The 15835-nt window shown below is 38.6% G+C and overlaps 1 protein-coding gene across 6 annotated transcripts in view; it reads right to left on the bottom strand.

The window, feature by feature from the left end:
* Positions 1–15835, bottom strand: part of PPP1R13B (protein phosphatase 1 regulatory subunit 13B) — a 271782-nt gene that overhangs the window by 57469 nt on the left and 198478 nt on the right. The gene's annotated exons all lie outside the window — the stretch shown is intronic.

Genomic DNA, 15835 nt, shown 5'->3' with positions numbered 1-15835 from the left:
TGTTGACGGGGATAGAGAACTCTTTTCCACGTTCACTTTCCAGCCGTGAGATCTGAGAAAGGCCAGGACAATGTCCGTGTGAGCCTTTGCTTGAGGAAGGGACGACGCTTGAATCAGAATGTCGTCCAGGTAAGGTACTACTGCAATGCCCCTTGGTCTTAGCACCGCTAGAAGGGACCCTAGTACCTTTGTGAAAATCCTTGGAGCAGTGGCTAATCCGAAAGGAAGCGCCACGAACTGGTAATGTTTGTCCAGGAATGCAAACCTTAGGAACCGATGATGTTCCTTGTGGATAGGAATATGTAGATACGCATCCTTTAAATCCACCGTGGTCATGAATTGACCTTCCTGGATGGAAGGAAGGATAGTTCGAATGGTTTCCATCTTGAACGATGGGACCTTGAGAAATTTGTTTAAGATCTTGAGATCTAGGATTGGTCTGAACGTTCCCTCTTTTTTGGGAACTATGAACAGATTGGAGTAGAACCCCATCCCTTGTTCTCTTAATGGAACAGGATGAATCACTCCCATTTTTAACAGGTCTTCTACACAATGTAAGAACGCCTGTCTTTTTATGTGGTCTGAAGACAACTGCGACCTGTGGAACCTCCCCCTTGGGGGAAGTCCCTTGAATTCCAGAAGATAACCCTGGGAGACTATTTCTAGCGCCCAAGGATCCAGAACATCTCTTGCCCAAGCCTGAGCGAAGAGAGAGAGTCTGCCCCCCACCAGATCCGGTCCCGGATCGGGGGCCAATATTTCATGCTGTCTTGGTAGCAGTGGCAGGTTTCTTGGCCTGCTTTCCCTTGTTCCAGCCTTGCATTGGTCTCCAAGCTGGCTTGGCCTGAGAAGTATTACCCTCTTGCTTAGAGGACGTAGCACCTTGGGCTGGTCCGTTTTTACGAAAGGGACGAAAATTAGGTCTATTTTTTGCCTTGAAGGGCCGATCCTGAGGAAGGGCGTGGCCCTTACCCCCAGTGATATCAGAGATAATCTCTTTCAAGTCAGGACCAAACAGCGTTTTCCCCTTGAAAGGAATGTTTAGTAGCTTGTTCTTGGAAGACGCATCAGCCGACCAAGATTTCAACCAAAGCGCTCTGCGCGCCACAATAGCAAACCCAGAGTTCTTAGCCGCTAACTTAGCCAATTGCAAAGAGGCGTCTAGAGTGAAAGAATTAGCCAATTTGAGAGCATTGATTCTGTCCATAATCTCCTCATAAGGAGGAGAGTCACTATCGAGCACCTTAAGCAGTTCATCAAACCAGAAATATGCGGCAGTAGTGACAGGGACAATGCATGAAATGGGTTGTAGAAGGTAACCCTGCTGAACAAACATCTTTTTAAGCAAACCTTCTAATTTTTTATCCATAGGATCTTTGAAAGCACAACTATCCTCTATGGGAATAGTGGTGCGTTTGTTTAAAGTAGAAACCGCTCCCTCGACCTTGGGGACTGACTGCCATAAGTCCTTTCTGGGGTCGACCATAGGAAACAATTTTTTAAATATGGGGGGAGGGACGAAAGGAATACCGGGCCTTTCCCATTCTTTATTAACAATGTCCGCCACCCGCTTGGGTATAGGAAAAGCTTCTGGGAGCCCCGGCACCTCTAGGAACTTGTCCATTTTACATAGTTTCTCTGGGATGACTAAATTTTCACAATCATCCAGAGTGGATAATACCTCCTTAAGCAAAATGCGGAGATGTTCCAATTTAAATTTAAATGTAATCACATCAGATTCAGCCTGCTGAGAAATGTTCCCTAAATCAGTAATTTCTCCCTCAGACAAAACCTCCCTGGCCCCCTCAGATTGGGTTAGGGGCCCTTCAGAGATATTAATATCAGCGTCGTCATGCTCTTCAGTAACTAAAACAGAGCAGCCACGCTTACGCTGACAAGGGTTAATTTTGGCTAAAATGTTTTTGACAGAATTATCCATTACAGCCGTTAATTGTTGCATAGTAAGGAGTATTGGCGCGCTAGATGTACTAGGGGCCTCCTGAGTGGGCAAGACTCGTGTAGACGAAGGAGGGAATGATGCAGTACCATGCTTACTCCCCTCACTTGAGGAATCATCTTGGGCATCATTGTCATTATCACATAAATCACATTTATTTAAATGAATAGGAATTCTGGCTTCCCCACATTCAGAACACAGTCTATCTGGTAGTTCAGACATGTTAAACAGGCATAAACTTGATCAGAAAGTACAAAAAACGTTTTAAAATAAAACCGTTACTGTCACTTTAAATTTTAAACTGAACACACTTTATTACTGCAATTGCGAAAAAACATGAAGGAATTGTTCAAAATTCACCAAATTTTCACCACAGCGTCTTAAAGCCTTGAAAATATTGCACACCAATTTTGGAAGCTTTAACCCTTAAAATAACGGAACCGGAGCCGTTTTAAGCTTTAAACCCCTTTACAGTCCCTGGTATCTGCTTTGCTGAGACCCAACCAAACCCAAAGGGGAATACGATACCAAATGACGCCTTCAGAAGTCCTTTATAAGTATCAGAGCTCCTCTCACATGCGACTGCATGCCATGCCTCTCAAAAACAAGTGCGCAACACCGGCGCGAAAATGAGACTCTGCCTATGCTTTGGGAAAGCCCCTAAAGAATAAGGTGTCTAAAACAGTGCCTGCCGATATTATTATAAAATGATTCCTCAAGGCTAAATATGTGTTAATAATCAATCGATTTAGCCCAGAAAAAGTCTACAGTTTAAATAAGCCCTTGTGAAGCCCTTATTTACAATCGTAATAAACATGGCTTACCGGATCCCATAGGGAAAATGACAGCTTCCAGCATTACATCGTCTTGTTAGAATGTGTCATACCTCAAGCAGCAAGGGACTGCAAACTGTTCCCCCAACTGAAGTTAATTGCTCTCAACAGTCCTGTGTGGAACAGCCATGGATTTTAGTTACGGTTGCTAAAATCATTTTCCTCATACAAACAGAATTCTTCATCTCTTTTCTGTTTCTGAGTAAATAGTACGTACCAGCACTATTTGAAAATAACAAACTCTTGATTGAATAATGAAAAACTACAGTTAAACACTAAAAAACTCTAAGCCATCTCCGTGGAGATGTTGCCTGTACAACGGCAAAGAGAATGACTGGGGTAGGCGGAGCCTAGGAGGGATCATGTGACCAGCTTTGCTGGGCTCTTTGCCATTTCCTGTTGGGGAAGAGAATATCCCACAAGTAAGGATGACGCCGTGGACCGGACACACCTATGTTGGAGAAATGATTATTAGACCTAAATTTACCTTAGATTTTTTATCCTTTGGTAAAAAAGTTCCCTTCCTTCCAGAAATAGTTGAGATAATAATTAATTACCCTGGAAAGAAAGGGAAAGCAAAGTTGACTTAGAAGACATATCAGCATTCCAAGTTTAAACCATAAAGCTTTTCTAGCTAAAATAGCTAGAGACATATACCTGACATCAACTCTAATGATATCAAAAGATGGTATCACCAATAAAATTATTAGCATGTTATAGAATAATAATAATGCTATAAAATTATGATCTGTTACTTGTTGCGCTAAAGCTCCTAACCAAAAAGTTGAAGCTGCAGCAACATCCGCTAAAAATATAGCAGGTCTAAGAAGATTACCTGAACATAAGTAAGCTTTTCTTAGAAAGGATTCAATTTTCCTATCTAAAGAATCCTTAAATGAAGTACTATCTGCCGTAGGAATAGTAGTACATTTAGTAGGAGTAGAGACAGCCCCATAACCTTAGGGATTTTGTCCCAAAAAACTCTAATCTGTCAGATGGCACAGGATATAATTGCTTAAACGTTTAGAAGGAGTAAAAGAATTACCCAAATTATTCCATTCCCTGGAAATTACTTCAGAAATAGCATCAGGGAGATTAAACACTTCTGGAATAACTACAGGAGATTTAAAAACCTTATTTAAACGTTTTAGATTTAGTATCAAGAGGACCAGAATCCTCTATTTCTAATGCAATTAATACTTCTTTAAATAAAGAACCATTTATCAGTATCAGAATGATGATGTTCATTTAAAAATTCATCTGAAAAAAGAGAAGTTTTAAAAGACTTATGCAAACTAGAAGGAGAAATAACAGACATAGCCTTCTTAATGGATTTAAAAAATAAAATCTCTTATGTTTATCAGGAACACTCTGAAAATTAGATGTTGACGGAACAGCAACAGGTAATGTAACAGTACTAAAGGAAATTTTATCTGCATTAATAAGTTTGTCATGACATGCAATACAAACAACAGCTGGAGAAACAGATACCAAAAATTTATAGCAGATACACTTAGCTTGGTAGCTCCAGCACCGGGCAGTGATTTTCCTGAAGTATCTTCTGACTCAGTTGCAACGTGGAACATCTTGCAATATGTAATAGAAAAAACAACATATAAAGCAAAATTGATCAAATTCCTTAAATGACAGTTTCAGAAATGGGAAAAAAATGCCATAGAACAAGCTTCTAGCAACCAGAAGCAATATAAAATGAGACTTAAATAACGTGGAGACAAAAGCGACGCCCATATTTTTTTAGCGCCAAATAAGACGCCCACATTATTTGGCGCCAAAAATGACGCCACATCCGGAACGCCGACATTTTTGGTGCAAAAGAACGTCAAAAAAATGACGCGACACGTATGACGCCGGAAACAGAAAGATTTTTTGCGCCAAAAAAGTCTGCGCCAAGAATGACGCAATAAAATGAAGCATTTTCAGCCCCTGCGAGCCTAACAGCCCACAGGGAAAAAAGTCAAAAAATTTTAAGGTAAGAAAAAATGATTGATTCAAATGCATTATCCCAAATATGAAACCGACTGTCTGAAAAAAAAAGAATGTTGAACATCCTGAGTCAAGGCAAATAAATGTTTGAATACATATATTTAGAACTTTTTTATAAAGTGCCCAACCATAGCTTTAGAGTGTCACAGAAAATAAGACTTACTTACCCCAGGACACTCATCTACATGTTTGTAGAAAGCCAAACCAGTACTGAAACGAAAATCAGCAGAGGTAATGGTATATATATATATATAAGAGTATATCGTCGATCTGAAAATGGAGGTAAGAGATGAATCTCCACGACCGATAACAGAGAACCTATGAAATAGACCCCGTAGAAGGAGATCATTGAATTCAAATAGGCAATACTCTCCTCACATCCCTCTGACATTCACTGCACGCTGAGAGGAAAACCGGGCCCCAACTTGCTGCGGAGCGCATATCAACGTAGAATCTAGCACAAACTTACTTCACCACCTCCATAGGAGGCAAAGTTTGTAAAACTGAATTGTGGGTGTGGTGAGGGGTGTATTTATAGGCATTTTAAGGTTTGGGAAACTTTGCCCCTCCTGGTAGGAATGTATATCCCATACGTCACTAGCTCATGGACTCTTGCTAATTACATGAAAGAAACCTTGGCTTTCATACATATAGAACATCGTTTATCTGATGGTTCAGACATGTTAAACAGGCTTAAACTTGACAACAAAGCACAAAAAACGTTTTAAAATAAAACCGTTACTGTCACTTTAAATTTTAAACTGAACACACTTTATTACTGAATATGTGAAAAAGTATGAAGGAATTGTTCAAAATTCACCAAAATTTCACCACAGTGTCTTAAAGCCTTAAAAGTATTGCACACCAATTTTGAAAGCTTTAACCCTTAAAATAACGGAACCGGAGCCGTTTTTACATTTAACCCCTATACAGTCCCAGGTATCTGCTTTGCTGAGACCCAACCAAGCCCAGAGGGGAATACGATACCAAATGACGCCTTCAATAAGCTTTTTCAGTGGTTCTTAGCTCCTCACACATGCATCTGCATGCCTTGCTCTCCAAAAACAACTGCGCATTAGTGGCGCGAAAATGAGGCTCTGCCTATGACTAGAAAAGGCCCCCAGTGAAAAAGGTGTCCAATACAGTGCCTGCCGTTTTTTTAAAACAATCCCCAAGATTATAATAACTATTAAGAGTTATAATCTGCCAAATATGCTTAGAAAGTAATCGTTTTAGCCCAGAAAAATGTCTACCAGTCTTTTAAGCCCTTATGAAGCCCTTTATTCTTTTACTTAAACTAAGAAAATGGCTTACCGGTTGCCATAGGGAAAATGACAGCCTTCCAGCATTACAAAGTCTTGTTAGAAATGTGGCCAGTCATACCTCAAGCAGCAAAGTCTGCCAACTGTTTCCCGCAACTGAAGTTACTTCATCTCAACAGTCCTGTGTGGAAACAGCCATCGATTTTAGTAACGTTTGCTAAAATCATCTTCCTCTTACAAACAGAAATCTTCATCTCTTTTCTGTTTCAGAGTAAATAGTACATACCAGCACTATTTTAAAATAACAAACACTTGATTGAAGGATAAAAAACATAATTTATGTAAGAACTTACCTGATAAATTCATTTCTTTCATATTAGCAAGAGTCCATGAGCTAGGGACGTATGGGATATACATTCCTACCAGGAGGGGCAAAGTTTCCCAAACCTCAAAATGCCTACAAATACACCCCTCACCACACCCACAATTCAGTTTAACGAATAGCCAAGAAGTGGGGTGATAAGAAAAAAAGTGCGAAAGCATATAAAATAAGGAATTGGAATAATTGTGCTTTATACAAAATCATAACCACCACAAAAAAAGGGCGGGCCTCATGGACTCTTGCTAATATGAAAGAAATGAATTTATCAGGTAAGTTCTTACATAAATTATGTTTTCTTTCATGTAATTAGCAAGAGTCCATGAGCTAGTGACGTATGGGATAATGACTACCCAAGAAGTGGATCTTTCCACACAAGAGTCACTAGAGAGGGAGGGATAAAATAAAGACAGCCAATTCCTGCTGAAAATAATCCACACCCAAAATAAAGTTTAACGAAAAACATAAGCAGAAGATTCAAACTGAAACCGCTGCCTGAAGTACTTTTCTACCAAAAACTGCTTCAGAAGAAGAAAATACATCAAAATGGTAGAATTTTGTAAAAGTATGCAAAGAGGACCAAGTCGCTGCTTTGCAGATCTGGTCAACCGAAGCTTCATTCCTAAACGCCCAGGAAGTAGAAACTGACCTAGTAGAATGAGCTGTAATTCTCTGAGGCGGAGTTTTACCCGACTCAACATAGGCAAGATGAATTAAAGATTTCAACCAAGATGCCAAAGAAATGGCAGAAGCTTTCTGGCCTTTTCTAGAACCGGAAAAGATAACAAATAGACTAGAAGTCTTACGAAAAGATTTCGTAGCTTCAACATATTTCAAAGCTCTAACAACATCCAAAGAATGCAACGATTTCTCCTTAGAATTCTTAGGATTAGGACATAATGAAGGAACCACAATTTCTCTACTAATGTTGTTGGAATTCACAACTTTAGGTAAAAATTCAAAAGAAGTTCGCAACACCGCCTTATCCTGATGAAAAATCAGAAAAGGAGACTCACAAGAAAGAGCAGATAATTCAGAAACTCTTCTGGCAGAAGAGATGGCCAAAAGGAACAAAACTTTCCAAGAAAGTAATTTAATGTCCAATGAATGCATAGGTTCAAACGGAGGAGCTTGAAGAGCTCCCAGAACCAAATTCAAACTCCAAGGAGGAGAAATTGACTTAATGACAGGTTTTATACGAACCAAAGCTTGTACAAAACAATGAATATCAGGAAGAATAGCAATCTTTCTGTGAAAAAGAACAGAAAGAGCAGAGATTTGTCCTTTCAAAGAACTTGCGGACAAACCCTTATCTAAACCATCCTGAAGGAACTGTAAAATTCTCGGTATTCTAAAAGAATGCCAGGAAAAATGATGAGAAAGACACCAAGAAATATAAGTCTTCCAGACTCTATAATATATCTCTCGAGATACAGATTTACGAGCCTGTAACATAGTATTAATCACAGAGTCAGAGAAACCTCTTTGACCAAGAATCAAGCGTTCAATCTCCATACCTTTAAATTTAAGGATTTCAGATCCTGATGGAAAAAAGGACCTTGTGACAGAAGGTCTGGTCTTAACGGAAGAGTGCACGGTTGGCAAGAGGCCATCCGGACAAGATCCGCATACCAAAACCTGTGAGGCCATGCCGGAGCTACCAGCAGAACAAACGAGCATTCCTTCAGAATCTTGGAGATTACTCTTGGAAGAAGAACTAGAGGCGGAAAGATATAGGCAGGATGATACTTCCAAGGAAGTGATAATGCATCCACTGCCTCCGCCTGAGGATCCCGGGATCTGGACAGATACCTGGGAAGTTTCTTGTTTAGATGGGACGCCATCAGATCTATTTCTGGAAGTTCCCACATTTGAACAATCTGAAGAAATACCTCTGGATGAAGAGACCATTCGCCCGGATGCAACGTTTGGCGACTGAGATAATCCGCTTCCCAATTGTCTACACCTGGAATATGAACCGCAGAGATTAGACAGGAGCTGGATTCCGCCCAAACCAAAATTCGAGATACTTCTTTCATAGCCAGAGGACTGTGAGTCCCTCCTTGATGATTGATGTATGCCACAGTTGTGACATTGTCTGTCTGAAAACAAATGAACGATTCTCTCTTCAGAAGAGGCCAAAACTGAAGAGCTCTGAAAATTGCACGGAGTTCCAAAATATTGATCGGTAATCTCACCTCCTGAGATTCCCAAACTCCTTGTGCCGTCAGAGATCCCCACACAGCTCCCCAACCTGTGAGACTTGCATCTGTTGAAATTACAGTCCAGGTCGGAAGCACAAAAGAAGCCCCCTGAATTAAACGATGGTGATCTGTCCACCATGTTAGAGAGTGTCGAACAATCGGTTTTAAAGATATTAATTGAGATATCTTCGTGTAATCCTTGCACCATTGCTTCAGCATACAGAGCTGAAGAGGTCGCATGTGAAAACGAGCAAAGGGGATCGCGTCCGATGCAGCAGTCATAAGACCTAGAATTTCCATGCATAAGGCTACCGAAGGGAATGATTGTGACTGAAGGTTTCGACAAGCTGTAATCAATTTTAAACGTCTCTTGTCTGTTAAAGACAGAGTCATGGACACTGAATCCATCTGGAAACCCAGAAAGGTTACCTTTGTCTGAGGAATCAAAGAACTTTTTGGTAAATTGATCCTCCAACCATGATCTTGAAGAAACAACACAAGTCGATTCGTATGAGATTCTGCTAAATGTAAAGACTGAGCAAGTACCAAGATATCGTCCAAATAAGGAAATACCACAATACCCTGTTCTCTGATTACAGACAGCAGGGCACCGAGAACCTTTGTAAAAATTCTTGGAGCTGTAGCTAGGCCAAACGGCAGAGCCACAAACTGGTAATGCTTGTCTAGGAAAGAGAATCTCAGAAACTGATAGTGATCTGGATGAATCGGAATATGCAGATATGCATCCTGTAAATCTATTGTGGACATATAATTCCCTTGCTGAACAAAAGGTAAGATAGTCCTTACAGTTACCATCTTGAACGTTGGTATCCTTACATAACGATTCAATATTTTTAGATCCAGAACTGGTCTGAAGGAATTCTCCTTCTTTGGTACAATGAAGAGATTTGAATAAAACCCCATCCCCTGTTCCGGAACTGGAACTGGCATAATTACTCCAGTCAACTCTAGATCTGAAACACATTTCAGAAATGCTTGAGCTTTTACTGGATTTGCTGGGACACGGGAAAGAAAAAATCTCTTTGCAGGAGGTCTCAACTTGAAACCAATTCTGTACCCTTCTGAAACAATGCTCTGAATCCAAAGATTGTGAACAGAATTGATCCAAATTTCCTTGAAAAAACGTAACCTGCCCCCTACCAGCTGAGCTGGAATGAGGGCCGCACCTTCATGTGGACTTAGAAGCAGGCTTTGCCTTTCTAGCTGGCTTGGATTTATTCCAGACTGGAGATGGTCTCCAAACTGAAACTGCTCCTGAGGATGAAGGATCAGGCTTTTGTTCTTTGTTGAAACGAAAGGAACGAAAACGATTATTAGCCCTGTTTTTACCTTTAGATTTTTTATCCTGTGGTAAAAAAGTTCCTTTCCCACCAGTAACAGTTGAAATAATGGAATCCAACTGAGAACCAAATAATTTGTTACCCTGGAAAGAAATGGAAAGTAAAGTTGATTTAGAAGCCATATCAGCATTCCAAGTTTTAAGCCATAAAGCTCTTCTAGCTAAAATAGCTAGAGACATAAACCTGACATCAACTCTGATAATATCAAAAATGGCATCACAGATAAAATTATTAGCATGCTGAAGAAGAATAATAATATCATGAGAATCACGATGTGTTACTTGTTGCGCTAAAGTTTCCAACCAAAAAGTTGAAGCTGCAGCAACATCAGCCAAAGATATAGCAGGTCTAAGAAGATTACCTGAACACAGATAAGCTTTTCTTAGAAAGGACTCCATTTTCCTATCTAGAGGATCCTTAAACGAAGTACCATCTGACGTAGGAATAGTAGTACGTTTAGCAAGGGTAGAAATAGCCCCATCAACTTTAGGGATCTTGTCCCAAAATTTTAATCTGTCAGGCGGCACAGGATATAATTGCTTAAAACGTTTAGAAGGAGTAAATGAATTACCCAAATTATCCCATTCTTTGGAAATTACTGCAGAAATAGCATCAGGGACAGGAAAAACTTCTGGAATAACTACAGGAGTTTTAAAAACCTTATTTAAACGTTTAGATTTAGTATCAAGAGGACCAGAATCCTCTATTTCTAAAGCAATTAGGACTTCTTTAAGCAAAGAACGAATAAATTCCATTTTAAATAAATATGAAGATTTATCAGCATCAACCTCTGAGACAGAATCCTCTGAACCAGAGGAATCATCAGAATCAGAATGATGATGTTCAGTTAAAAATTCATCTGTAGGGAGAGAAGTTTTAAAAGATTTTTTATGTTTACTAGAAGGAGAAATAACAGACATAGCCTTCTTTATGGATTCAGAAGCAAAATCTCTTATATTATCAGGAACATTCTGCACCTTAGATGTTGAAGGAACTGCAACAGGCAATGGTACTTTACTAAAGGAAATATTATCTGCTTTAACAAGTTTGTCATGACAATCAATACAAACAACAGCTGGAGAAATAGCTACCAAAAGTTTACAGCAGATACACTTAGCTTTGGTAGATTCAGCACTTGACAGCGATTTTCCTGTAGTATCTTCTGACTCAAATGCAACGTGAGACATCTTGCAATATGTAAGAGAAAAAACAACATATATATAAAGCAAAATTGATCAAATTCCTTAAATGACAGTTTCAGGAATGGGAAAAAATGCCAAAGAACAAGCTTCTAGCAACCAGAAGCAATAAAAAATGAGACTTAAATAATGTGGAGACAAGAGTGACGCCCATATTTTTTCGCGCCAAATAAGACGCCCACATTATTTGGCGCCTAAATGCTTTTTGGCACCAAAAATGACGCCACATCCGGAACGCCAACATTTTTGGCGCAAAATAACGTCAAAAAGTGACGCAACTTCCGGCGACACGTATGACGCCGGAAACGGAAATAGAATTTTTGCGCCAAAAAAGTCCGCGCCAAGAATGACGCAATAAAATGAAGCATTTTCAGCCCCCGCGAGCCTAACAGCCCACAGGGAAAAAGTCAAATTTTAAGGTAAGAAAAATGTTAAATTAAAATGCATTATCCCAAATATGAAACTGACTGTCTGAAAAATAAGGAAAGTTGAACATTCTGAGTCAAGGCAAATAAATGTTTGAATACATATATTTAGAACTTTATAAACAAAGTGCCCAACCATAGCTAGGAGTGTCACAAAAAATAAGATTTACTTACCCCAGGACACTCATCTACATATAGTAGATAGCCAAACCAGTACTGAAACGAGAATCAGCAGAGGTAATGGTATATATAAGAGTATATCGTCGATCTGAAAAGGGAGGTAAGAGATGAATCTCTACGACCGATAACAGAGAACCTATGAAATAGACCCCTTAGAAGGAGATCACTGCATTCAAATAGGCAATACTCCTCACATCCCTCTGACATCCACTGCACGCTGAGAGGAAAACCGGGCTCCAACTTGCTGCGGAGCGCATATCAACGTAGAATCTAGCACAAACTTACTTCACCACCTCCATCGGAGGCAAAGTTTGTAAAACTGAATTGTGGGTGTGGTGAGGGGTGTATTTGTAGGCATTTTGAGGTTTGGGAAACTTTGCCCCTCCTGGTAGGAATGTATATCCCATACGTCACTAGCTCATGGACTCTTGCTAATTACATGAAAGAAACTACATTTAAACACCAAAAAACTCTTAACCATCTCCGTGGAGATGTTGCCTGTGCAACGGCAAAGAGAATGACTGGGGTAGGCGGAGCCTAGGAGGGATCATGTGACCAGCTTTGCTGGGCTCTTTGCCATTTCCTGTTGGGGAAGAGAATATCACACAAGTAAGGATGACGCCGTGGACCGGACACACCTATGTTGGAGAAACAGTGATAACTTTTACTAGAAGCATTTTTGCCAATACAAGTATATTGCAAATATGTTTCTATTTAAAGATGTAATTCATCTATGTGCATTTAAATCTTGACCAGAATGTCCCTTTAATATATATACACACATACATACACTAATGGGCCCTGGACACATCCAGCTAACATTTACCGGGCCTTGAGGTCACTTGGTTTGAGAACCATTTAACTCCCTTAAATAGGAATTGTATGAGTTGTTTAGGAAAACTTCAGTTTGATTATAATGCTTGTAGTTATTTCTAGTGGTTACTGTTCTAACTGAAGTAGTTGCCAAAAAAGGAAGCTATCAACATGATGTCCCTGAAATACTCTTTCCTTAATGGCTCAAAAAAGAAACTATGCCAATGTCTGGAGAGGTAAATAAAATGGCAGAGGCGCATTCTTAAACAGCCTAAATCTTACCAGAACTGATGAAGATTCTATCTGCCCATTTGTTCTCAGATATATACCTGAACCTTCATTGCTTTAGTGCAAAGGATCTGTAGGAACTAGAGAGCATCTTACAAAGAATATGTTGTTTTCGTTACTTTGGGGGGTGTTTTTCTAACTTTTAAAAAAGTATTGAACAATGAATTGAAAAGAGCAGATAACTAATTTATGCTCAAAAGATCACTGCGCCTCTAAACAGATGAAAAATACATATGAACTGGTTTTATTTATGATCAAGCCAATCTCTCCAGTAATCAGTGAATATGTTGTTACTACATTAACAATAACTAGAAGTGATAAATTCCTATGGTGAAGAAGCCTAAAATGCTTATCTCTATATGAAATCTTAATGAACAGGCACAATTATTGTATACAAGTAAATAAACGTATAAATGAATACATAAAATTGTATAATTACAGCTCCATATAGAAACTAACACTGAAGCAAAATCAATCAGCTTACAGCTATAAATTTCTAACCAATGAACATAGGCCGTTTCAGATTGTGCATTCTGCACTAACTCACACTGTAAGGAAATGTCAGCGTATAAATGAGTGCATGCTGCAAGCTACTGGGCACTTCACGACCAAACAAACACAACTCTGCATTTCTACAAGAACTAAACTCTTCTCTTATTTAATAACTGCACCTCCCTGTATGACAATGCAGTGCTAAATGTGCACTGCACCCTCACCATTAAAAAGATAAATGCAAAAATGAGATGTTCAGGCTACAGCTATTTCTGACCAGAGCACAAAAAGCCTAAATAATCGCTACTATATGCCCAGTTTAGATAGCAGCTATATCCATGTATGCTGCATCCTAGGACCTGCTTGTAGGAGACAATAGAAGGCAAGAGAGTCCGAATAAGCCTTTTGCATGTGTTATGGCGCACCAGACTGGCACTGCGGGAGTTATTTTATATCTTGGTAAACTGACAGGTGGAATAAAAAGGAAATGGTTAAAATAGAAGACTGATGGGGAAGGTAACTAAAGTTACTTATTATTCAGAACTTCAGATTACTGAGCAACTGGCCTTCAATTAACATATCATTTATTAAAAAACAACAACACACTAAATCACAAATGAATGTGAATAGAAAACTCTTAAAAGAATGATCGTTAAGACACGTGCAGTAATCGGAGTAGGGAGATAGCTAAAACAACCATTAGCATAAGAGAGTTTTTAATCAATTAATATCCAGACCAAGCACTGGTGTCTACTAAGTCAACAATAACCCCTAATCAAGATTTGGGTACTACAAGAGTATATGTTTATTTAAAAATAAAACATGACTACATTCTGCAATTATCAGACTGGACCTTAGCTTATATTCACTTGTTTTTTTGTCACATGTCAGGGTTGTAATAATACTGTTGTCCTTCTGATGATCCATCATTTTTTAAAGGGGTTACAGAGGACACTACTAAAAACTGAATAATATGCAAAACATGATCTTCTGCAGACAGTTGACAACAGCAATAAGGACGTTCCCTGCATTTCTGTATGTGAAGAAGAGACAAGCCCAGTGCAATATAGTACTGCATGACATGACAGTTCTGTTGCATTTACACTTTGTGCTTGGTATTTTATATAAATTTACACTTCCGATTAAGTTTTATTACATTTAAACTTTTCACTTTCTAAAAATAATAATTTTGTATACAGCAGTGAATTAATGATTGTAATTTTAAAAATTCTGAGTATGCTTTCACGGTTTATGTTTAACAAAATTAGGATCATAGTTATGTGTTTCTTTTACAAACATTGGAATTTGTATTTCTTCTATTTAAAATAAAACTGAAAAACTGTCAGCTTCAGGGTTCCCAGAGAGCTTTATTACTTTCTATGGGCTGGATAAGCAAGCATTCTCTAGTTTGAAAAGAAATGATAGTGTAGATTTCACAGGGGCTGAACTCAATGAATTCTATAAGAAAAACAGCGGAAACTGGAATTCCCAGAGAGATGCCTTCCATAAAAAGTTATGAAGCTCTCTGGGGTACAGAATTTTACAGAGGAGAGAAAACTTAACTGGAGAACACCTGGGGCAGATATAAAGGCTCAGTTTGCATCAATAACAAATTAAACTGAGATGGTTTCCCTACAATTTAACTTGCTTTTGCCTATAGTTTAGTATATATTTTATGTCAATTAAATAAGTGTATTAAGAATTTTGAGCAAACTTTACCTGCATAAAAATTATGATCATAATTTGTTAAAGAAACTTTCAGAACATGATCAGAATTTGAAAAATCATTGCTACATCTAAATCTAAATGTATTAAAATAGAAAATAGAAAGTGCAAAACTTAATTATAATAATACTGAAAGGACCCAGTATAGTAAAATACAAAGCACAAAGTAAGTGCAACAAAACTTTCATATCATGCAGTGCTATATTGCACTGGGTTTGTTTCTTTTTCAGATACAGAAATGAGAAAGATTGTGTAGTGCTGTAGAGTTCTGCCCTTTTTCTTTAAGCATTCAGTGAATACAGCCCAGGTGAAGTCTCTACTACAAATTCTCTCCAAGCTGGAGAATCTTTGATCATCAGGCCCTTATTGAGATATGATGTAGTCTAGAGCTTTGTCAATGTACAGCATGGAAAAAGAAATCTCTAATAGAAGGACCTTGTATAGTCAAATAGAGAATAAGTTCAAAATGTATTACAGTGCTTGTTTTATTTAATGATTGTTCCAGTGCTGTGTAACACTCTATCAGTGGGAGTTGTCCCTATTAGTTGTACACAAACGTCTATTTCCTGTTTTACTTTAAAGTTTAAACTACTACTACTTTTGATTCAAAACTATTTTTAAACATGTTGATCTGTTTTATACACACAATAGAAAGTACCATGTTCCTTATATTACATGGCTTTTAAAACCATGAAATATAATTCTTTAAATTA

The sequence above is a fragment of the Bombina bombina genome, chromosome 1 (genome assembly GCF_027579735.1).
Source record: "Bombina bombina isolate aBomBom1 chromosome 1, aBomBom1.pri, whole genome shotgun sequence".
NCBI classification, from domain to species: Eukaryota; Metazoa; Chordata; class Amphibia; order Anura; family Bombinatoridae; genus Bombina; species Bombina bombina.
This window is presented reverse-complemented; position numbering and strand designations above follow the sequence as displayed.